Source organism: Pan troglodytes, chromosome 2, assembly GCF_028858775.2.
Source record: "Pan troglodytes isolate AG18354 chromosome 2, NHGRI_mPanTro3-v2.0_pri, whole genome shotgun sequence".
Classification (NCBI taxonomy): Eukaryota; Metazoa; Chordata; class Mammalia; order Primates; family Hominidae; genus Pan; species Pan troglodytes.
Genome location: NC_086015.1, coordinates 75,351,095 through 75,372,433, shown reverse-complemented (window position 1 = coordinate 75,372,433; position 21,339 = coordinate 75,351,095). Strand labels below are relative to the sequence as shown.

At 40.3% G+C, this 21,339-nt stretch overlaps 1 protein-coding gene across 14 annotated transcripts in view; it reads left to right on the top strand.

Annotated features, from left to right (window-relative positions):
• FOXP1 (forkhead box P1) overlaps positions 1 to 21,339 on the top strand; it is a 629,627-nt gene that overhangs the window by 205,403 nt on the left and 402,885 nt on the right. For 13 of the 14 annotated variants that reach the window (XR_010155275.1, XM_054682054.1, XM_054682057.2 and 10 more), the window contains one exon: positions 19,367 to 19,461. The exons of the other annotated variant lie outside the window; for it this stretch is intronic. The gene's annotated coding sequence lies outside the window, so the exon portion shown is untranslated. The remainder of the gene's footprint in view (positions 1 to 19,366; positions 19,462 to 21,339) is intronic. 14 annotated transcript variants of the gene reach the window in all.

The following is a 21,339-nucleotide window of genomic DNA, read 5'->3' as shown; positions in this document are numbered from 1 at the left end:
CTGGGATATAATCATAGTTGATCTGACAACCAATATGGCTACTAAGTGACCAGTGGACAGTCAGTGTAGACAGCATGGAGACCCTGGACAAAGCAATGACTCATGTGGGCAGGACAGAGCGGGACAGGGAGAAATGTCCTCACGCTGCTCAGCTTGGTGGGCAATTGAAAATTTATGGAATTTTCCATTTAATATTTTCAGACCCTGGTTGACTGGGGGTGACTGAGACCCTGGAAAGCACAACCCGTGGATAAGAGCAGACCCTACTGTATCATAGTATATGATACTGTATATTACTAATCCATCTCCCCAGCGGTACCTTCTTTGGTATTTATGTATTGTTCTGTTAGTTACTGATATTAGTATTTCCCCTCCCCTGGCAAAAGGAAGAAGAGAAGCTAGCGACCCAGAAAAGAGTCTCTTTATCCACCCACTTTTTGCCTTACTTTGTGTTAGTCCATCTGATGTTAAATCTCAAACACAGGCTTTTTTTTTTTTTTTTGGCCTGTATTGATTCCCTTTTCGCATATGATTTGGAAAGGAATCCTTGAGTTATTTCTTGACAAAATTCTGTTTAAAACAAAAAACAAAAAACAGGACCAGTGTGGCTTCATCTCATAAGTTTAGATGTCTGGGGGATAAAAGAATTTAGATGTTCACAATATTCTAATATTTTGCTTTATATTCTGATAGACAAAAACTGTGGAAATTCTGAGGAAAATGTGATCTTCACTATCAAGGAAGCATTTGTGCATAGCATTCATAGGGTAACAATTATTAATGTAACGTGAAAAATAATGTCTTCGTGTTACCAGCTCAAAAGATGTTCTTAATTTCAAAACAGCTTCTTAAAACAAAGTTGTTTTTTCAAGTTGCATTGCTTTCCAGTATCAACATGAGCCAAGAAACCTTACACCAGGCGTATTAGCTGATATGTTCTAAAGTGTGATAGTATAGTTGTTAAATAATTACCCAAGTTGGGAAAAAGATCTAGTTTCAAATTCTGGTTTAGCTACTTAGGAACTCGGTGACCTTGGGGGGGTTATTTAGTATCTTAAGCCTCAGTTTTCTCATCTGATGATGGGGATGAAAAAGTACTTACCTCATTATAGGAACTGAAAATATTATAGTTTATCAAATGCCATTGGTTGAATGTGATTATGTAAAAATAGTTCTTAGTGTAGCACATGGCACATCAAAGTAGTATTTCCTTTACATGATATTTATATATCTGATTAAATAAAAAATATTTCCAAGTATTGTTTTGCTGAATGACTAAGCTGGAGTTAAATATTAGAGGACATTTAATTCTGGGAGTAAACAGCGCTTTAAACATCCATTTTACCTTTTGGTATTTTTAATATTCAGTTTAAAATAATTTTCCCTTATGTAAAGAGGCCATAATGCATGAAGTTCACATGTACGACAGAATTTGGGTACCTTTGCATCAGTGAGTCTGTGGCCCACTGAACTCTCTTAAATTTGCTTAAACCAAGGAAACATTGACTCACGTTTTAACACCTTAACATCAGTTCAGTTGCACTTGCTCACCTAGTCACCATTTAGTTTTTTTCTCCAGTTTTTATTAATTTTGAGAATAAAAAAAGATGAAGACTCAATTTTGCATTTTGCTCACTTTTGAGTTTCTGTAGGTTAAAAAAAAAAGAATACATATGATAGGTATAATTGTGATAATTCTTTATCTTTGCTTCTTTGTATACCCTCACCTTTTTTCAATTTCTTGCATCAGTTTCTACATCTGGAGAATGTACATGATGTGTAAAAATCATCCTCCAACTCCATGGTTCTCAGATTCTGTCAGATGAAAGGGGACCATGGTGTGATGCCATCGAGGGGTTAAGAGGAAAAGGCTAAGAGGAAGTTAAACAAAGAACTGATTTATGTAAAGTGGAAAATTGAAGCTGATGGTGTTGTTTCCCTTGAGCCCCCTTTTGGGGCAAAGCAAATTCTAGGCATAATTGGCTTCTTACGCTATTTTGAGTTCAGATGGCCACAAGTTCCAATTTGGTATTTCTACTAAATGAATAAGCCAGAATTTGAAACCAGATCTTTGTTCTCATCTTCGGTGATTCCTTAACAATGTATACTACCATTGCTTTTGAATGTACTAGCCAATATCACTGGTAATTTTAAGATAGATTTTTTAAGACACAAGTCTGAACTGTAAGTACTAAGGCAAACACATCATTGACATATTCTCCGTAAATGGACTCAGTGGAGACAAGTATTTATCCCATTCCATGAAGAATAAATTGTTTCAGTACAGCAACTTTTTGGGAACTCAGCCACATCATGTAGCTGCTTCTGGGCCTTACTTTACTTGTCTATAAGATGGGATTAATCTTAGTCCAGTGGTTTGTGAGGTGAGGATCACATGATGGAATGGAGGTGAAATAATTCAGTAATGTTTTGTTACATTATTATGGCCCATCAATGACATTTGATGTAATCTTTGAAATAGATGCTTGTGGGGATTTCATCTCTCTTAAATTTGCTCCATGAGCAAAAACAGTATTGACCTTCCTTGGTTCTTTGGATGGTTCTTCAGCATTTGAAAGTCAGAAATTTTAGTTTGCAGTCCACGAATCTTACATCAGAACCCCAAATCATGTTCCTTTATGTCTCCATCCCTACCATACTATAGAGTTAGCCTCTTTTGAAGCCATACAATTTTTGAAAAATACTCATTTTAAAGGTTAACACTCCAGTGCCACCATATAATGAAAGCTCTAAAGCGACTTTTACCAAGTCCGTTTCCTTCTAAGGAATCATCTGATTTTGTAAAAGTCATGATGTCTAGCTTTGTTTATATCAACAACTAGAACAGTGATTTCTTCATCCTTGTCTTTTAATGACATTGTTATTATTTCCAAATGTGAAATTGGAGTATTTGACTTGGAGAAACCATTTCATTTCCTCAACGTGTTTCAGTCTAGAATGTCTCCTTGTACTCTTTATTCTTTACTTGGGGATACATCCAAGTTCTCAGATATGGAACATTTAGGACTTAATTTCAGGATGTTAAGCTGAGAATTCACTTGAAGTTACCTTTTAGTTACCCCTCTAGAGTTTACGTCTCCTAAGGTAAGGTACGCTATACAAAAATATGAAAAATGAAAAAGAAACAAAACGTGTATATACATCATTAAATAACACCAAAATCATATACCATTTCTTGCTCATATCACACTGTTTAGTCTGTCAGAATTCCAGCTGTTTCTTTATTCAGGCCAATTTGTTGTGTCTTCTCTGAGTTTATCTGAGTGGAAGAATTAAGAGAGGAATCCCTTGGGTTTTCTTCTCAGCATGAGCTGTGAGAACCCTTGTCCAGTTCTCTACTTTACCATATAGATATCAGAAGCTCTTTTCTGTTTTTTCCTCCCACCCCCCTACCCACTATGAATGCATTTAGAGGTAACCACTTTTCTACTGAACTGGTAACAGATTTTTTTCTCTCCTTAGTCTTACAGCAGTTCTGGTTTAATTTATTTGGGCATTTAACTCTTGATGTGGCTAGAGATTGTCTAGATTTCCTAGAGTAGAAAATCTAGAATAAACCTAGAAAATCTAAACATCTAGAGTAGCAGGGAGATACACTTTGCTATAGAGTGAAAGGCCAGGTAGTCTTCTTGTTCAAGATGTTAACATTTGGGTCTGGAAATGGCTAGTAGATAGAGGAAGGAATGAGAATAAAAGAGTAGTGAAGCCAACTTTCATACCATTGCCTATCTGTTCAGAGAGTACCAGGTGCTTTGCAGCTATTTTACTTGCACATCATGTGTTCAGTGTCTCCAGCTCTTTAAAACTGGCAAGTAGACAATGCTACTTTCAGGTTATGATACACTGGGACAGGCATAGTTACTTGGATACTTGCACAATAATTATTTCTCACCTTTTTGCTACCTCCAATAGCTTTGGGGTTCATATACTCCTAGAATTCATTTTCTGACAGATATTTTTATTTTTATTTTTTTTTTGAGACAGAGTCTCTTGCTGTGTTACCCAGACTGGAGTTTAGTGGCGCACTCTTGGCTCACTACAACCTCTTTCTCCCAGGTTCAAGCAATTCTTCTGCCTCAGCCTCCCAAGTAGCTGGGATTACAGGTGTGTGCCACCATACCCAGCTAATTTTTGTATTTTTAGTACAAACGGGGTTTCACCTTGTTGGCCAGGCTGGCCTCAAACTCCTGACCTCAAGTGATCTGCCTGCCTCGGCCTCCTAAAGTGCTGGGATTACAGGCATGAGCCACCGCGCATGGCCCAGATGTAGGTTTTATAGAATGCAAATTCTAAATAAAATACTTCCACAAGAGACTCTTATCTTAATAGTAGATGTACAGAAATACTTCTGTGTTTCAGTGGAAGTTACTCCATTATATACCCTTTATGGATGCTGAGAACACATTCTAGAAACGGATGTCAACCAAGGGAGATTCATTCATTCCATACGTTTTTTAATTTCAAAAAACGTACACCGTCAATATTTTTTCTTAATTGAACAGTTTGTGGAACAGACGGGTGCTTTAATTATGGTGGTCTAAATTTACACACATTGCAGTGGTATTTTGCTACATTAATTACCTTACTTGTCAAGAGTAACAGGTAATTACTACATCAACTCACCCTCCTGCAGTATATAGAAACAGAACTTTATTTGAAAAGATTCAGCAAACCCCAGTGTATAGCCACTCCACACCTTTGTCTTTGCTACAAGAAGACAGTTGTCAGAGCATTTGTTTTATCATTAGCAGGGTAGAGGTGAGTTCACCCTTTTCTTTGGGTCTTTCCACCTAAGATGCGTGTCCAGAAACATTCATAGGCTCAACAAGCACGTGGACTAGCAAGAAACTTTGAGATGATCGAGTTCATTAAACCTTCTCCTGATAATGTGTTTCAGAGAGGGTGCATGACTTTTTCAAAGCCACACAAGAAGTAAATTAATGTCCAAACCAGGATTGGCACCAGTGTCACCTCACTGTGCTGCTTTTTGTGAAGCTTAGTGCATTTTAATGATTTTTTTATAACTATAGAAAAATCATTTGGTATAGTATACTTTGAATATTCATTCACTTCACCCTCCTCACTTGAACTTCTAACCAATGCTTTGGCTGCCTTACAAAGAGTATTGATCCTATATTCTGTTGAACTGCCAGGTACAACTCATGTCATTTGGTTTCCTCTCCAGTGTACTAGTGTCAGCTTTTATGACAAGTTGTGTTAAAATTCTACTTTAACATGTTTTTTTTTGTAAAGGCGAACATTTTGGAGCATATAGGATGCTCTTAGCAAAATCATGCAGCATTAACTCTCCTGGTTGCCATGGCATAGAAAGAAAAGATTTTGTCAGCTTTTAGGTGTGGTCCGGAATATACACAATGACATAATATGGGTGTACTATCTTAAAAGGCTTTGTCCCCTTTTTAGTCAAACACCTGTGACAAAATTACGAACTGTGGTTAACATAGAATACTTACAAGTGGTTTTTCAGAGTCGTCCAGGGTAGAGGAGCTCAGCGTGCAGACAATTTTAGTACCTACTTTTCTTCTTGCACCTGGCACTGGGAATGAGTGACATTAAAAAGAAGTTCAAGAAGTCAAGAGTTAAGGATCCTACGTTTCAGACATTGTTTGAGATATTTTGTAGGGGGCAGGGTGGGCCTCTCAAGGGTCATTTACGACATATAAGGGAGAATCTCTTCCAGTCCTCAACCCACGTCAATTTCTGATGCCTGAATTCCAAGCCTAGATTCATCATTTCTGTAACTGATCTTGTCGTGTGCATTTGCAAATCACTCTGGCATTTATAACTTGTTACATTATAACTTCGAGTGAGTTTTTCTTTTTTCTTAGCTTTTTATTCAATGGAAGGATAGCATGGTATATTTAGATTTAGTAATTCATCCATTCAACGCATATCTGCTGAGTGCCTGCTGTGTGACAGTCATTGTGCTGTAGATGGCAGGAGGAGGAGTGCATAGCAAGGCAGGAAACAGACCTTTGCCTTCTCGGCTTCTTTCTACTAGAGGGCAAACTCTATGACAGCTCCACCAGGAGAACTCTGTTCTCCTGGAGTTTGTCCTCTAGTATAAAGAAGCAGAGAGTGCAAGTGAAACGAAGGAACAAGATATCTGCATGGAATGGGAGTTCACACAGGATACAGTGGAAAGCACAGACCTTGGGAAAGCCTGTCTCGCCAGGGAAGGCCTCTTCGAAAAGGTGACTTTCTATTTAAGACTTAAAGAATGATCCTCGGCCAGGCGCAGTGGCTCACGCCTGTAATCTCAGCACATTGGCAGGCTGAGACGGGCGGATCACCTTAAGTCAGGAGTTCGAGACCACCTTGACTAACAAGGCAAAACCCTGTCTCTACTAAAAATACAAAAAAAAAAAAAAATTAGCCAGGAATGGTGGTGTGTGCTTGTAATCCCAGCTACTTGGGAGGCTGAGGCAGAAGAATCGCTTGAACCCTGGAGGCGGAGGTTGCAGTGAGCTGAGATTGTGCTACTGCACTCCAGCCTGGGTGACAGAGCAAGACTCCATCTCAAAAAAAAAAAAAAAAAAAAAAAAAAGACGAAAGAATGATCCTCATGTACAAAGAGCCAGGGGAAGAACCTTTCCTGAAGAGAATGAAGAGGGCTAAGCCTCAGAGTAAGGAATAAACTGAGTGTGGTGTGGGGTCAGAAAGACCAGTGTGGCTCCATGTGGTTATTAGAGAAGGAGGTAGGGAGTGAGGATGGTGTGGGAGAGGTTGGGGGGTCAGCAGGACCCTGTATACCGGGGCAAAGGACTGGGTTTTGTTCTCTGCCATCTAGGCTGGAGTGCAGTGATGCAATTGTAGCTCCCCGCAGCCTCAAATTCCTGGGCTCAGATGATCCTCCCACCTCAGCCTCCCAAGCAGCTAGGACCACAGGTGGGTGTGCCACCATGCCTGCGTAATTTTTTAAATTTTTTATAGTAATAGGATCTTGCCATGTTGCCCAGGCTGGTCACAAGCTCCTGGCTTCAAGCGATCTTCCTGCCTCAGGCTCACAAAATATCGGCATCACAGGCGTGAGTCACCGCACCCAGCCTGGATTTTATTCTGAAATGGATGCAAAGCAGTTGGAGGCAGTGACTTCTGATTCAGGTGTGAGAACAAACCATGTGGACTGGGGAATGGATTGCGGTTTCAGGTGTGTTCTTGAGAGTAGACTTCCTTGGGGGAGAGGCTGAGATTCTGGTTCCCTGAGGTTAAGCATGGAATCCTGGAAGATGCCACACCTGAGACAGACTCAGCTGGCCCTGGTGAAATGAGAAAACCCTTTTCTAACTGGCGGTGAGATGCAGCTACGCACCAATACAAGGGTGGAAGCACAGTGCTTCAGAGCACAGTCCTCCAAGTGTGGCGCCTGAACCAGCAGCAGTGGCGGAAGCAGCACCTGAGAACTTGTTAGAAATTGAAGTTTTCTGGCCTCACTGTAGCCATAGTGAATCAGAAACTGGGGTTGGGGGCCAGGCGCAGTGGCTCACGCCTGTAATCCCGGCAGGGGATTACAGGGAGGCTGAAGTGGGTGGATTGCCTGAGGTCAGGAGTTCGAGACCAGCCTAGCGTCTACTAAAAAAATTAGCTGGGCGTCGTGGCATGCGCCTGTAGTCCCAGTTACTTGAGAGGCTGAGATAGGAGAATTGCTTGAGCCCGGGAGGTGGAGGTTGCAGTGAGCTGAGATCACGCCACTGCATTCCAGCCTGGGCCACAGAGCAAGACTCCTTCTCAGTAAAAAAAAAAAAAAAAAAATACTCTAGGGTTGGGACCTAGCAATGTGCTTGTAACAAGACCTCCAGGTGATTCTGATGAGCATGCACGTTTGAGAAGCCCGTTATACGGTGTTTGTGGCAGATAGCGGCAGAAAAGACTTGGGACTTAACTACAAATGCACTAATGCACTAGTCTCATGGGAAGATAAGACAGACACAGTAAAGGGCTATAGCAAAGTGGTGCCCCGGTGCCGATCGGAACCTGCGTCTTGTGACTCTGTTCTAGTGCCCTTTCCTCAAGTGTTTATGGAGTGAAAGAATAAACAAAACTAACCTTGTATTTTTAAGAATAATTATATTTCTAAAGGAGGAGTTGGGTGGATGTTTAAGGACAAGTGCTATGGTGTGTGAACTCAGGTGACCTCGTTTCTCGTGGTACTATTTTCTCAGATAATTTAGAAAAGCAGTGTCAGTGTGAATAACTCACGCCTTTCTCCCTGTCACTGGTAGAAAAACAAGTGTTTTTGTCTCAAGTTACACCATTGAGACACTTAGCAGAGTGTAATAGCATTCTTTTATTTCTGTATTACTCAATCTATTTGGCCCTGTTTTGGTTTTGGAAGTCCTGGCACTCCCAAGTTATGTTTTTAGTGTCACGGAAGAAGGCAGAAGATTGATTATTTTCAGGCTTGCTCCTATCTGCTTTGTCCAACAGCGCTGTCAGAAAATCCTAGGATCATTTCCCTCACCCTCCACCCAGTGCTCTCTACCTGGCTAACACCCACCGACTTCTAATTTAATGGCTTGCAGGTCATTTCTTCCACGAAATCTTTTCTGACCCCTTGTGCTTAGGTTACATCTGTGTGTTAATCATTCCCATGTGCTTTTGTTAGTGTTTCCTGGTAGTCTGTGGGCTCCAGGAGGTCTTAAACCTCGTTTGTCTCAAGTTCAAGCTACATTGTACTTCAAACATAGTGTCTGGCATGTGGTGGTACTGAGAAAGTAGCTGTTTCGTGGATGCTTTCCCTCTGAGTTGATTAACTACACTCTATGGTCGATCTTTGGAAGACATAGTGGTGGGTTCTTCCTAAAAGGGGGTTACACCGGATATTAAGACATGGTCCCTGCTGGGCACAGTGGCTCATGCTTGTAATCCTAGCACTTTGGGAGACTGAGGTGGGCGGATCACGAGGTTAGGAGTTCGAGACCAGCCTGACCAACATGGTGAAACCCCGTCTCTACTAAAAATACCAAAATTAGCTGGGCATGGTGGTGCATGCCTATAATCCCAGCTACTCAGGAGGCTGAGGCAGGAGAATCGCTTGAACCCAGGAGGCAGAGGTTGCAGTGAGCTGAGATTGTGCCATTGTACTCCAGCCTGGGCGACAGAGCGAGACTCCGTTTCTGTTTTTGTTTTTTTGTTTTTTTGAGATGGAGTCTTGTTCTGTTGCCCAGGCTGGAGTGCAGTGGAGTGATCTCGGCTCACTGCAGCCTCCGCATCCCAGATTCAAGCTATTCTCTTGCCTCAGCCTGCCGAGGCAAGGCTACGCCCCTTACCCGCCACTACGCCTGGCTAATTTGTTTCTATTTTTAGTAGAGACGGGGTTTCACCATGTTGGCTAGGCTGGTCTCGAACACCTGACCTCTGATTCACCTGCCTCAGCCTCCCAAAATGCTGGGATTACAGGCGTGAGCCACCGCGCCCAGCTGAGACTCCATTTCAAAAAAAAAAAGACATGGTCCCATGGGGTCAAGATGGGAGAAGTATAGACAAAGCCAGAAATAAGTATTTATTTGAGGTAGATCTTAATGAGGGCAGAAATAAGTATTTCTTTGAGGTAGACCCTAATGCGGTATACACTCACAATGTGTTAGCTGCTGTGACTAACACAGAGATTTTGGTAGCTTTACATAATAAGGTATATGTTGTCTTCCCTTTATGTCTGTTGAACCTCCTCCATCTTATTCTTGCCATGGGGTCTCAGCAGTTGGTGGGGAAGAGGAACAGGGAGTGCAGTTGACCTGCCATCATGGGCTTAGAAGTGCTGCCCCTTGCTACTGCTGACATCCCATTGACCAGAAATCAGTTACATGGGCCTGACTTGTATAAATGCCAGTGAAATTGGGATTGGAATTGGAAATGTCATTTCCCTGTGTACCCAGGATGAAGACAGTGCAGTGAAATTAGTTATCATGTGACAGTCCCAAACAATTGATTACTTTGGTTTTAGCTACTGAGGTTTGATCAAAATAAAGCATACCTCCTATTTTTGTAGCCTGTTCATATATCAGTACCCTTTTTTTCTCAGAGACTAATGAGAGTGATGACCCACAGTGGTTCTTAACTTTTGCATGTCATGAAGAGGATGTCTTTCATTTAAATCCCAACTAAGGCCAGGCATGGTGGCTCATGCCTGTAATCCCAGCACTTTGGGAGGCCAAAGCAGGCGGATCACTTGAGGTCAGGAAGTTCGAGACCAGCCTGGCCAACATGCTGAAACCCCATCTCTACTAAAAATACAAAAATTAGCCGGGTGTCGTGGCACACGCCTGTTATCCCAGCTACTCAGGAGGCTGAGGCAGGAGAATCCTTTGAACCTGAGAAGCAGAGTTTGCAGTGAGCCGAGATCACACCATTGTACTCCAGCCTGGGCAACTGAGTGAAACTCCATCTAAAAAAATAAATAAATAAATAAAAATAAAAATTAAATAAATAAATCCCAACTAAGAGCCTGTCTTCCTCTGTAGGAGTCACCAGGGTAATTTGTCGAGGGTCCAGCTGTAGCATGCAGTCCTTACGTCATCAAATGAAATATTCAACCCTAAGTGGTGAACACGTCTGAATCCAAACAGATTGGAATCTCACAGGACAATATCTGCTTGTGTTCTGTGGTTGGCATTTTTTTCTTCTGCTCCTGGAGTTGACAACTCTGGGAAAAAGTTTGGTGGTATTGCAGAGGACTAACTAGTCCATTACCACTAGCCATCATTATGGTCTTGGAAAGGACTGGTGGTCAAATTCTTATTTCTTAAGGAGAAAATTGAAGTTGCTTTTAAGATTTGAATTTTCTGTTCACTAATCTCACTTATTTTCATCCAGAAAATGATATGAAAAATGATCCATGATATATTCGGTGGAGGAAAACACAGAGTGTTTATAGTACACTGTTTTTTGTTGTTGTTTTTGGATTTTTTAGGTAAAGATATGTTATTTTCCCCACTCAGCATCATGGTTCTCAGGATAGGAGCTGAAATCTTCATCTAATCTTCAATATCCCTCCCTGCCATCCTTCCAGCCCAGTATGAAGACTCAGTGAGAAGCTTGTAGTGGAGATACGTAGTTAAGCGGGAGGCCAGAGAGGTCAACAGGGGTCAGGTCATACAGGACCTTGTAAACCACGGGAATGCTTTTGGCCCCTGTCCTGACACTACTGGGAAGCCATTGAGAGAATGCAAACAGGGAGTGAATGCAAAGTGAGAGAGAGGGAGTGTGTATGTGTATGTGAGAGAGACACTGATGAATGATGATCACATTTATTGTGGGTTTTTTGGCTGTGGGGAAGGAGGCTCTGCAGGAGAGAGGAGGCGCAAAGGCAGTGTGGTGGCCTTCTCCTAGCTGACAGGAGAGGTCTCCTCCCTCCTTCTGCACAGAAGTTGCTTGTCAATCAGGAGCTTACCATCCCAGCTTCAAAGCAGGCAGTGCATTTGGGGTAAATATTTATGAAATGCCAAGCTTTGTGATCAAGATATATTTTGTTTTTAATGAGCAAATGACTCAGAATTGTTTGAGGTTATTAAAAGACAAATTATTGTGTGCCATCATGGAAAAAGGAAAGAGGAGAAAGTATAATTTTACATCAAGCAATTTATTTACAGCCATAATCCGCAAGCAATCAACCTCTTTAAACAAAATTATTTAATTTCTTGTAAAGGCTTAAAGTATGAAAATTTAATTTATTTAGGGAATCTCATTAAGAGGACTTTTAAAAAGTAAGGTGGTCTATTCAGTTGCTTTAAGGAATGTTAATTGAGTGCGTAAGATACCATAAACATTGTGTTTGGGGCATGAGAAATAACATGAATCTCTGCTCTCAAGACACTTCTAGTCTGGAAACAAGACAGTCAAAAGCCATTAATAAATGAGTAGAAATGTGCAAAATGTTTCTTCTTTTTTTAAAGTCAAAACCATTGTTTCAAATTGTATAACAGGTATTTTGGATATTACTTGGTTTTGGAAAATCTAGAGAATACAAAAAATTCTAAAGAAAAATCCTGACCGTAATCCCATTTCTCTAGGGCAAATACTGTTAATTTTATTTTTTTCTGTTCTTCATTGACACATATTTTTATACAGCTGAGAATTACTGTAGATACAATTTTCCTATCTTGCTTATTTTATATCACATTAACAAGCATTTGCACACATTTCCCCATTTTTAATGACTACAACCTATAAAATATTCCTTTGTCAGACTGGATTATCATTTACTTGCTTTTGTTATGTTTTGATAGACATTTAAGATAAGACGGATTCATAAAATTTACCCATTTTATGTCTCAAATCATCTTTTACACTTAACTGTTATAATAAAACATTAATGGGGAACTGAGATTTAAAAAAAAGATATCTCTCTGTATGTATGTCTCTGAGCTTTGCCATCCACAACGAAAAAAAAAGTGGACCAAGTCATCATTACAATAATTGTACATCCTTGAGAGAATAGTGGGGGAATAATACATTTGACTCATTGTTTCTGGCATATTCTATCACTGGACATGTAGCTCCTACCCTGAAATTGGTTAAGAAGGAACATCTTGTTTTTTGTTTTGTTTTGTTTTGTTTTTAAAATGGAGTCTTGTCCTGTCGCCAGGCTGGAGTGCAGTGGCATGATCTTGGCTCACTGCAACCTCTGCCTCCCAGTTTCAAGCAATTCTCCTGCCTCAGCCTCCCTAGTAGCTGGGACTACAGGCACACGCCACCACGCTCAGCTAACTTTTGTATTTTTAGTAGAGATGGGGTTTCACCATGTTGGCCAGGCTGGTCTCCATCTCTTGACCTCGTGATCTGCCCGCCTTGGCCTCCCAAAGTGCTGGGATTATAGGCGTGAGCCACCGCACCCAGCCAGAACATCCTTTAAATCCAAGAAGGCAGTTTGCTTCTAATTTAGGGAATCTTCATGCCTGATTTTGAAACTTTTAGTGGATGTCATTTCTGTTTCATTCTTCCAGTGACATCTAAAATCTACTGTTTATTTTGCTTTTTTAAAAAAGGTCCAACATAAAGTCACTTTAAGGTGACTGTTACCTACACTATCTTAACACAGGGGCTTGACTGTATTGATGAGAAAAAGCTTCAGCTTTTTTTTTTTTTGGTTGTTGCAAGTATTCCTTGGATTTTTGTTCGGAATGGCATGGGATTCTAGTAAGCTCTCTATGTGGGCTCATGGGTCCTTGGAAAGGTGGCATGACTTAGGGGAAAGAACCAGGCATGGGGTGAGTGAATGGAAGCTGAGCCTGCCAGCACTCATCTCTTAACCCTCTGGCAAATTAAGGCAACTACCCTTACCATCAGTAATCCATCCCTGGCAGTCAGATATCCTGAGTGAAAGTGCTGACCAGAGTCTATTTCACATTATTTTACATAGGACAAATTTTAATGTGTTATGTGTCAATGTGCAAAACCCTCAATCAATGTTCTGAAGCAGAAGTTGGCAAATCCAGACCACTGCCAGTTTGTGTAAATAAAGTTTTATTAGAACACAACAACACCCACTTGTTTACATGTGATTACTTTTCTACTATAGTACTTAAGTAGTTGCAATAGAGAGCTGTGGCACCAAAGTCTAAAATATTCACTAAGTGTTCCTTTACAGAAAAAGTTTACCAACTCTTTTCTAAAATATGACTAAAAGATAGTAAAATATCTTATATATACACAGCTATCACGTTAAGGATGTAAAAATGTTTAAAACAATTACTTAACAGTTAATATGATCTCAACATTTATTTTGTTTGAAATGTGACTTCTTTTTTAATCATGAAGAACATCTGAAACGCATCACTTTTGTGGCTGGGTTTTCAAAACCTCTAGGGAGGTTTCTACCAGTTGTACTGCAATGTGACACTTAACCTTCACCCATTTCGTTAAAAATGTTACATTAAATTTGAAGGATGTGATAGGATTTTTTCTTTTATAATAGCAGCAGACAAAACTGTTTTATTTAGAAATAAATAAAACATTATTTTCTGTAAAGTTTGGATATTAAAAGCCAATTCAACAACAACAACAAAAGGCATTCAACTAGGAAACTGTCAACTGGATCAATATTCTGTGGCATTTGGTTTTATTTCACTTCTTAGAAGCTCAGTATTCTTATCTGTAAAGTGGGAATCAAACTTCCTTACTGGGCTACGTGAAGGTTAGGTAAGTAAAACTATGCCTGACACATTTTGGGAATACATTAGCTGTTGGTTCCCTTTCCTTTTACTACCCTTAGCTTAGTTAGAGGAGCAAATAATCGTAACTATGAAATATTTTCAGAAAATGTTCCAAATTGACAGAGCTTCTGCTTACGGTTACCTGGAGACCCGAGTAAAAGCCAGGGAGAAATTGGAAAGGTCCATGTATTTGGGTAAGAGATACTAGCAGCTGTAACCAACATTCCAGAATTTGAAATTTTTGAAATTAGCCGGGTGTGATGGCACGCGCCTGTAGTCCCAGCTGCTCGGGAGCTTAACTCAGTGCAGTTTAATGGGTGAGCACCTCCCACTCTTAGTGCTGGTTGAGGGGGACAGGAGCGGTGGTGGCTCTGCTCCATGTAGTCTTTCAGGGACCCAGGCGAATTCCATCCAGTGACTCCACTATCTCCAGGAACTAGGCGTTCTCTACTGGATCTCTGCGCCCACAATCCAGGGAAGAAAGCAGTCATTAGGCAGGGTGCCAGAGGCTTCAAGATCTGAATGAAAGTAGTGTATACCCACTTCCATCTGTTTGGTTAGAACTCAGTCACCAGACCCCACCTAACTACAAGTGATGCTGGGAAATGCATTCCAGCTGTATGTTCAAGAAAAAAATGGATTTGATGAACGTTTAGCTGGTCTTTGCCACAGACTGACCGCATTTTCTTGTATTATTATGGAGGACAAATGTTTACCATACATAAACTGCCCAGAGGTGCTGATAATCTGAGAACCTATCTCCAACAAGTCCCCTGGGAAGGGCAGCATTTAAAGACAGTCGTGCTGGTTTGGAACAATTTATCTGCCTACTTGTTTAAATATATTTAAAAAATTAGCCTGTAATCTGAATCTACTTCCCACATGTTGTGTGCCATTTAGGCATTTTGGCATTCTAAAATGACAGATCTATCTCAGAGTGAGTAAGTTTAGGAAAACATACTTAAGAAATGTTGCATGCAGTGACATTTTCCTTCCCAAAGTGATCTACGTGTACTCAAATTTATTTTGTTATTTTATAAAATAAGAAGTTGTATACAATATTGAGTAGAATTCTTTATCCGTGATGGCAGATAGAACATCTGTTGAAATACTACCACTGTTACTTATTTTGAATTGCACATTTTACAATGAATTATATCAGAATTATATCAATAAAAAATTGAAAAATTTTTCAATTTTTTAACACCTTTAATAGATCTAAACACACCTTTTTTTTTAAAGTTATTCATTTACATCATGATTATATGAATATTTTAGGATTATAATCACCCTAAAATGAAGGACAAAATTTATCATACCAAAATAGAAATTTAATTTAAAGTACAAAGAACTTGATTACAAGGTTTAGTAGACTAGAAACAAGACATAAAAGAAGATATTAAAAAACACTTTTTAAAACACCCTCAGCAGTATAGTTTTACAGTAGATTTGGAAAAAATACAACAGCATTTATTAATGTTTGTGAAGATCATATTATAGACTAATCAAAGATCAAACTTTTGTAAGGTTCAAAAAACACACATAAGCAAATTTTGGTCATTTCCTGGAAAATACTAACTTTAAATATTTTCATTCAGGCTCGGCATGGTGGCTTATGCCTGTAGTCCCAGCACTTTGGGAGACAAAGGCAGGCAGATTGCTTGAGGCCAGGAGTTTCAGACCAGCCTGGGCAGCACAGTGAGACACTGTCTCTACAAAAAATACAAAAATTAGCCTTACATAGTGACACCTGCCTGTAGTCTCAGCTACTTGGGAGGCTGAGGTGGGAGGATGGCTTGAGCCTGGGAGATTGAGGCTGCAAAGAGCAGAGATCATGCCACTGCACTGCAGCCTGAGCAACAGAGTGAGACCCTGTCTCAAAAAAGTAAATAATAGGGCTGGGCGCGGTGGCTCACGCCTGTAATCCTGGCACTTTGGGAGACTGAAGCAGGTGGATCACAAGGTCAGGAGATCCAGACCATCCTGGCTAACACGGCAAAACCCCGCCTCTACTAAAAATACAAAAAATTAGCTGGGCATTACAGTGGGCACCTGTAGTCCCAGGTGCTCGGGAGGCTGAGGCAGAAGAATTGCTTGAACCCAGGAGGTGGAGGTTGCAGTGAGCCGAGATCACACCATTGCACTCCAGCCTGGTGACAGAGCGAGACTCCATCTCAAAAATAAATAAATGAATAAATAATAAAACACAAATTTTCATTCAGTATCATACAGTTAGTGAAGTTTGTTTGAGATGGAAGCTGCTCTTGGCCATATTGTGATCCAGGGGCCTTAGTCAAAAGTCAGACTTGTCCACAGACATGTGTAATTAAAAATACTCCGCTCACTTTTCTTGGTACTCCATGACATTTCCCACTACCTGTCACTTTGTCCTTGACAATATATGGGGCAGAAAACAAATTGCTTGGACGAGGTTGGTTTTCCAGTCAGCTGTTCCTTATTTTTCTCCAGTGCTTCTTTGTTATATTAGAGTTCAAATTTACTATTCATGAAGCACATTTTAATCAGTGACCATATCAGACAAATGGAAGCTAAGCGCTGGTTAGTCTGTTGAAAATAAACATGAGGGCTCTCATTAATGTCGCTGTCTGAATAATTAGTTGAGCATCCAGTCCTGAGCAGCGGTGAAAGCAGACCGGCGTCTCACTGGAACGACAGGCTGACAGCCCCGTCTTGGAGAATGGTCATTAGTGTGCCCCGCCATCAATGTCATGTTACTGTGTCAAATTAGTTAGTGTCCCCTTAGGAGAGAAGCCGGACCTACAAATTATCCTCCCACATCCCTTGGAAACTGTGTTTGCCAAACCTGCAATCGAGTGTGAGCAAATTATTAACACGGCTCATAAATTAACTAGTTTACAGGCTTATAACATTTTACAAGTAGATAATAAAGGGGAGAAAAGTTTTCCAATTGCATTGCCCTGACGTGAGGCTGTGATCTGCCGACTGTTCCTTAAGGAGTCCACAGCTCATAGTTTTTTGTTAAGAGACCAAACACATGGGGTGTCAGAACAAATGTTTGGAAATGTAGAATCTAAAAGGCAGCCAGTGTAAATCCATTGAAAACAATATAATTAACTTCATTATCTCATTGCTCTGGTAAGTCGATGACAATGGTCATCTTTCTTTTAGTGGCAGTTGCTCATTAATGAATTCACCAATTAAGTTTGAACGATTACAGCCTTTACCAACTGAAATTATCTTAAAAACATTTTTGATGCATTCTTATCATACTCTTAAGCTCCCTTGCTCAAGAGGGAAAATGCCCACACAGCACATTAAACTCATATAAGAATGAAGATTCAAAAGTCATGTGCAAAGAGTTTATGCACACTAGACACCAGATACCTAGAAAACATAGTGTGGACAAATCTGGCCTGAGTTTATCTCATATCTAGAAGAGACACCCACTGGGAACACCATCTCTTAACTCTCTTCTGAGTTCTGGTAGGCAGACAACCCACATAGTTTCCGGAGACAGGTGACTATTCAAATCATAAAACTTCGTGCATCTCCTTTTTAGTTTCAACTTCTCCATCTGAGTAGGTTAAAAACATGTAAATTCACAAAGTATTGCCTGAATTTACTATTGAAAGAGAACACTGCACACAGACATACATGTACGTGCCCTGAAAGCTCAGGCTTTCTACCCATTCTATAGTTCCATTTTTTTTTTTTTTTTTGTATTAGTGAGAGTCCTTTATTTAATCTTGAGGACCATATAGATGGCATTATTATCTCAAGGATCTATGCAGAAAAGATCTGGCATGTGAAACCTTGCTACTGACAGCTATTCGCAAAAACTTTCTGAAAGTGCTTGAGGATGAGTTGACTTATCTGTCAGCAACTTCAACTTACTTGGAATTGGATTTGGTAAATATTCTACTAATAACCTAACCAAGCGATGAAAGCTTTGCATTCTCAGCACATGAACAGAGTGACTGTTTCCATGAGAAGGTGTGTCACAGTCTCCTTCTGCATTTGAAATGCAACTGAAAAAAAAAGAGTTGCTAACTGTGGCAAGTAAGATTTTCTGTTTGGCTGGCAAGAGAGAGCTTGTATGTTTCGCTAGTAGGGCGCCTGTGTCCATGTATGTACTTACTTCCTCCTGTCTCTTCTACTGAGTGCATTGAGACAGGCTAAAAGATCAAAACTCATGGCAAAATTATCATTTGGACCTATGGATCTTCTTTTTCTTATTTCTCAGGATGTATTAGCACTGTAATTATGAGAATTTATCTTGAGAAATAAGAAATTATAAGCTGAGCATGATGGCTCATGCCTGTAACCCCAGCACTTTGAGAGGCCGAGGCGGATGGATCATTTGAGGTCAGGAGTTTGAGACCAGCCTGGCCAACATGGTGAAACCTTGTCTCTACTAAAAATACAAAAATTAGCCAGACACGGTGGCGGACACCTGTAATCCCAGCTACTCAGGAGGCTGCGGCAGGATAATCGCTTGAAACTGGGAGGCGGAGGTTGCAGTGAGCCGAGATCATGCCACTGCACTCCTCTAGCCTTGGAGATAGAACAAGACTCTGTCTGGAAAAAAAAAAAAAAGAAAGACAGAAAATTATTTCTGGGAGTGGCACACACCTGTAATTGCAGCACTTTGTAGGCTGAGGCAGGAGTATCACTTGAGCTCAGGAGTTTGAGACCAGCCGGCCTACTAAAATTTAGCTTGTCTACTACAATTCCAAAATTATTTGGGCATGGTGGCGCACACCTATAGTTCAAGGTACTTGGGAGCGCTTGAGTCTGGGAAGTTGAGGCTGCAGTGAGCCCTGAATGTGCCCTGCACTCCAGCCTGGGTGGCAGAGCAAGACCCTGTCTCAGAAAAAAGAAAAGAAATAGAAATTATGGTACGGAAGATAAAGGAACTTAACTTCCTAAGTGGATGTCAGTGCCTTCAAGAGTGACAGTTTTACTCACCTACATAACATTTTGCATCCTCCTCCTGTAATTCAGGTTGTGAGCTAGGTCAAATGCTGATTCTAGAAGGCAAAGGATAAAATAGATGCTTAGATACATGATTATATACTGAAGGTAAATGTGGTGTGTAAATGAGGGATACCAAAGGCTCGTGTGTCTGTGTTGCTTTTGAAGCATCACCATTTGCCCCTTCACTTAACCTCTTCTTTTCTTTTTGCTTTCAGCTTCCCTCTGTGTGTTGCAGTCCTGTGGCATTATGCATGCCCCCTCCCAGTGACCCCAGGCTTTTTATGGCTGTGAGACACGTTAAAATTTCAGGGTAAGTGACAGACACCACTGATGCTGTATACCACCTAAAAATTGCCATCTACCTTTGCGGGGGACCCAGTGGTCGATACAGTAATCCTGCAGAAGATAATGGCCTTTCTAATTATCAGGCCCTGATTCTGAAGCTAGCAGGCATTTGAATGCTGCTACCCCCCATGATAGCTTTATGGTTTTCAAGAATAGGGTTCATAACGGGGATCATATTTGTGGGAAGGTGACCTAACGCAGGGGTTGGTAAAATTTGTAAGGGACCAGATAGGAAATATTGTCATCCTCATGAGCCATACAGTCTTTTTTGCAACTAGTCAACTCTGCCTTTAGAGCACAAAAGCAGCCATAGATAATATACAAGCAAAGGGGTGTCACTGTGCTCCAGTGAGACTTTATTTACAAAAACAGACAGTAAGCCATATTTGGCCTGAAGACTATAGTAGGCTGTCCCTTGATTGGATGCATCAAAAACGGACGTTTGACCTGTAAACCTGACACCTCGCTGGGTACCACTCCGTCTGACCTTGAGCAAACCATTTATCTGCGAGAAACAGGAATAAAAAATACATACCTGCCCTTACTACCTTGAAAGATGGTGTTGTAAGGATGAAACAAGATATAATGCATGTGAAAGCACTTTGAAAATTTCGAAACTCCTTACGAATGTGATGATCGGCTCTACAGTCATTCTGGTTCACCTTGTGGAGTATGACTTCTTCACCTTTTTAATCACATTGGGCTTTCATGAGCGAAATGAATGTGGGGGAAAGCTCTCTTATTTTCTGAGTAATGTGGTTTGTCTGTATGTTCCTTCTATTTTACAGTTGATGGACAAGCTGTTGAAATGTCTTTCTTTTTAGTATCAAATATGGATGAAGGGATATGCGGGTAGATTATGGTAGGCTAAAGATCAAATGCCAATGAAGAACGATTAAATTTCCTTTAATCATCAGAATCTGAGAGTGCTGTAAGATCTCACCTTTAATATAGGCCTTAATAAATAATAATGCTTTGGATGCCTACAAGTATGTTTGAATTTCACAAGTCTTGCATGTCAAAACAGAGAGACAGGCTCAGCAAATATGCTTCCCTGGGCTAGCAATACTAATTAAGAAGGCAAGTCATACTTAAACAAACAGCTTTGGGAATAGAGGGTTAATCAGAATCCCAATTCATGAATTTTCTAGTTTTTTTTTCCCTCAGAGAAAATTGTAGTGTCATCTTTAGATATGTTTTCATATCATTATATTAGTTAAGAATTGTTTTCTAGTAAGAGAGATATAAGTATAAAAAATTATTTAAGTATTCTGTCGTAAAAACATCTGGGAAGAGCAGTTTGTGTCTTCTATCTTTCTACTCTGCTTATTCAAGTGCGTTCCTTCATCTTCAAGGTCACATGGTGGCTGCTGGCTCTCAGGCCATTGCCTCTACATCCAAGACAAAAAGTAGTTTTCCTGGCTGAGGCAGGCCTTTTTAAAGCACTTTCCCTGTAGCCTTATCCAATGATGCCTGCTTACATCCTATTAGCCACCCCTAACTATAAGGGTATCTGGGAAATGCATCCTTAGACTTGAACAATTTGATGTCCCAGGTAAATTCTGGGTTCTAGTACTAAGAAAAGGTGAATGCTTACTGAGCAACCATTATGGTTATTTTTACGAAATCATGCTGTCAATTTTGCTTACATGTTTAATTTTTATTTATCTTCAATGAATGCCTTCTGTTGACTGTGCCTTGTTTGAATTTTACATGTTAGAATTTTAGCCTGTTTAATTCTCAGCAGAGATACAGCTCAGTAAATATTTTAAGACCACAATATTCTTACTGAAAGTGCCATGGCAAATCTGAGAAATACATTTCTTTATTAAGAGAGCTATAA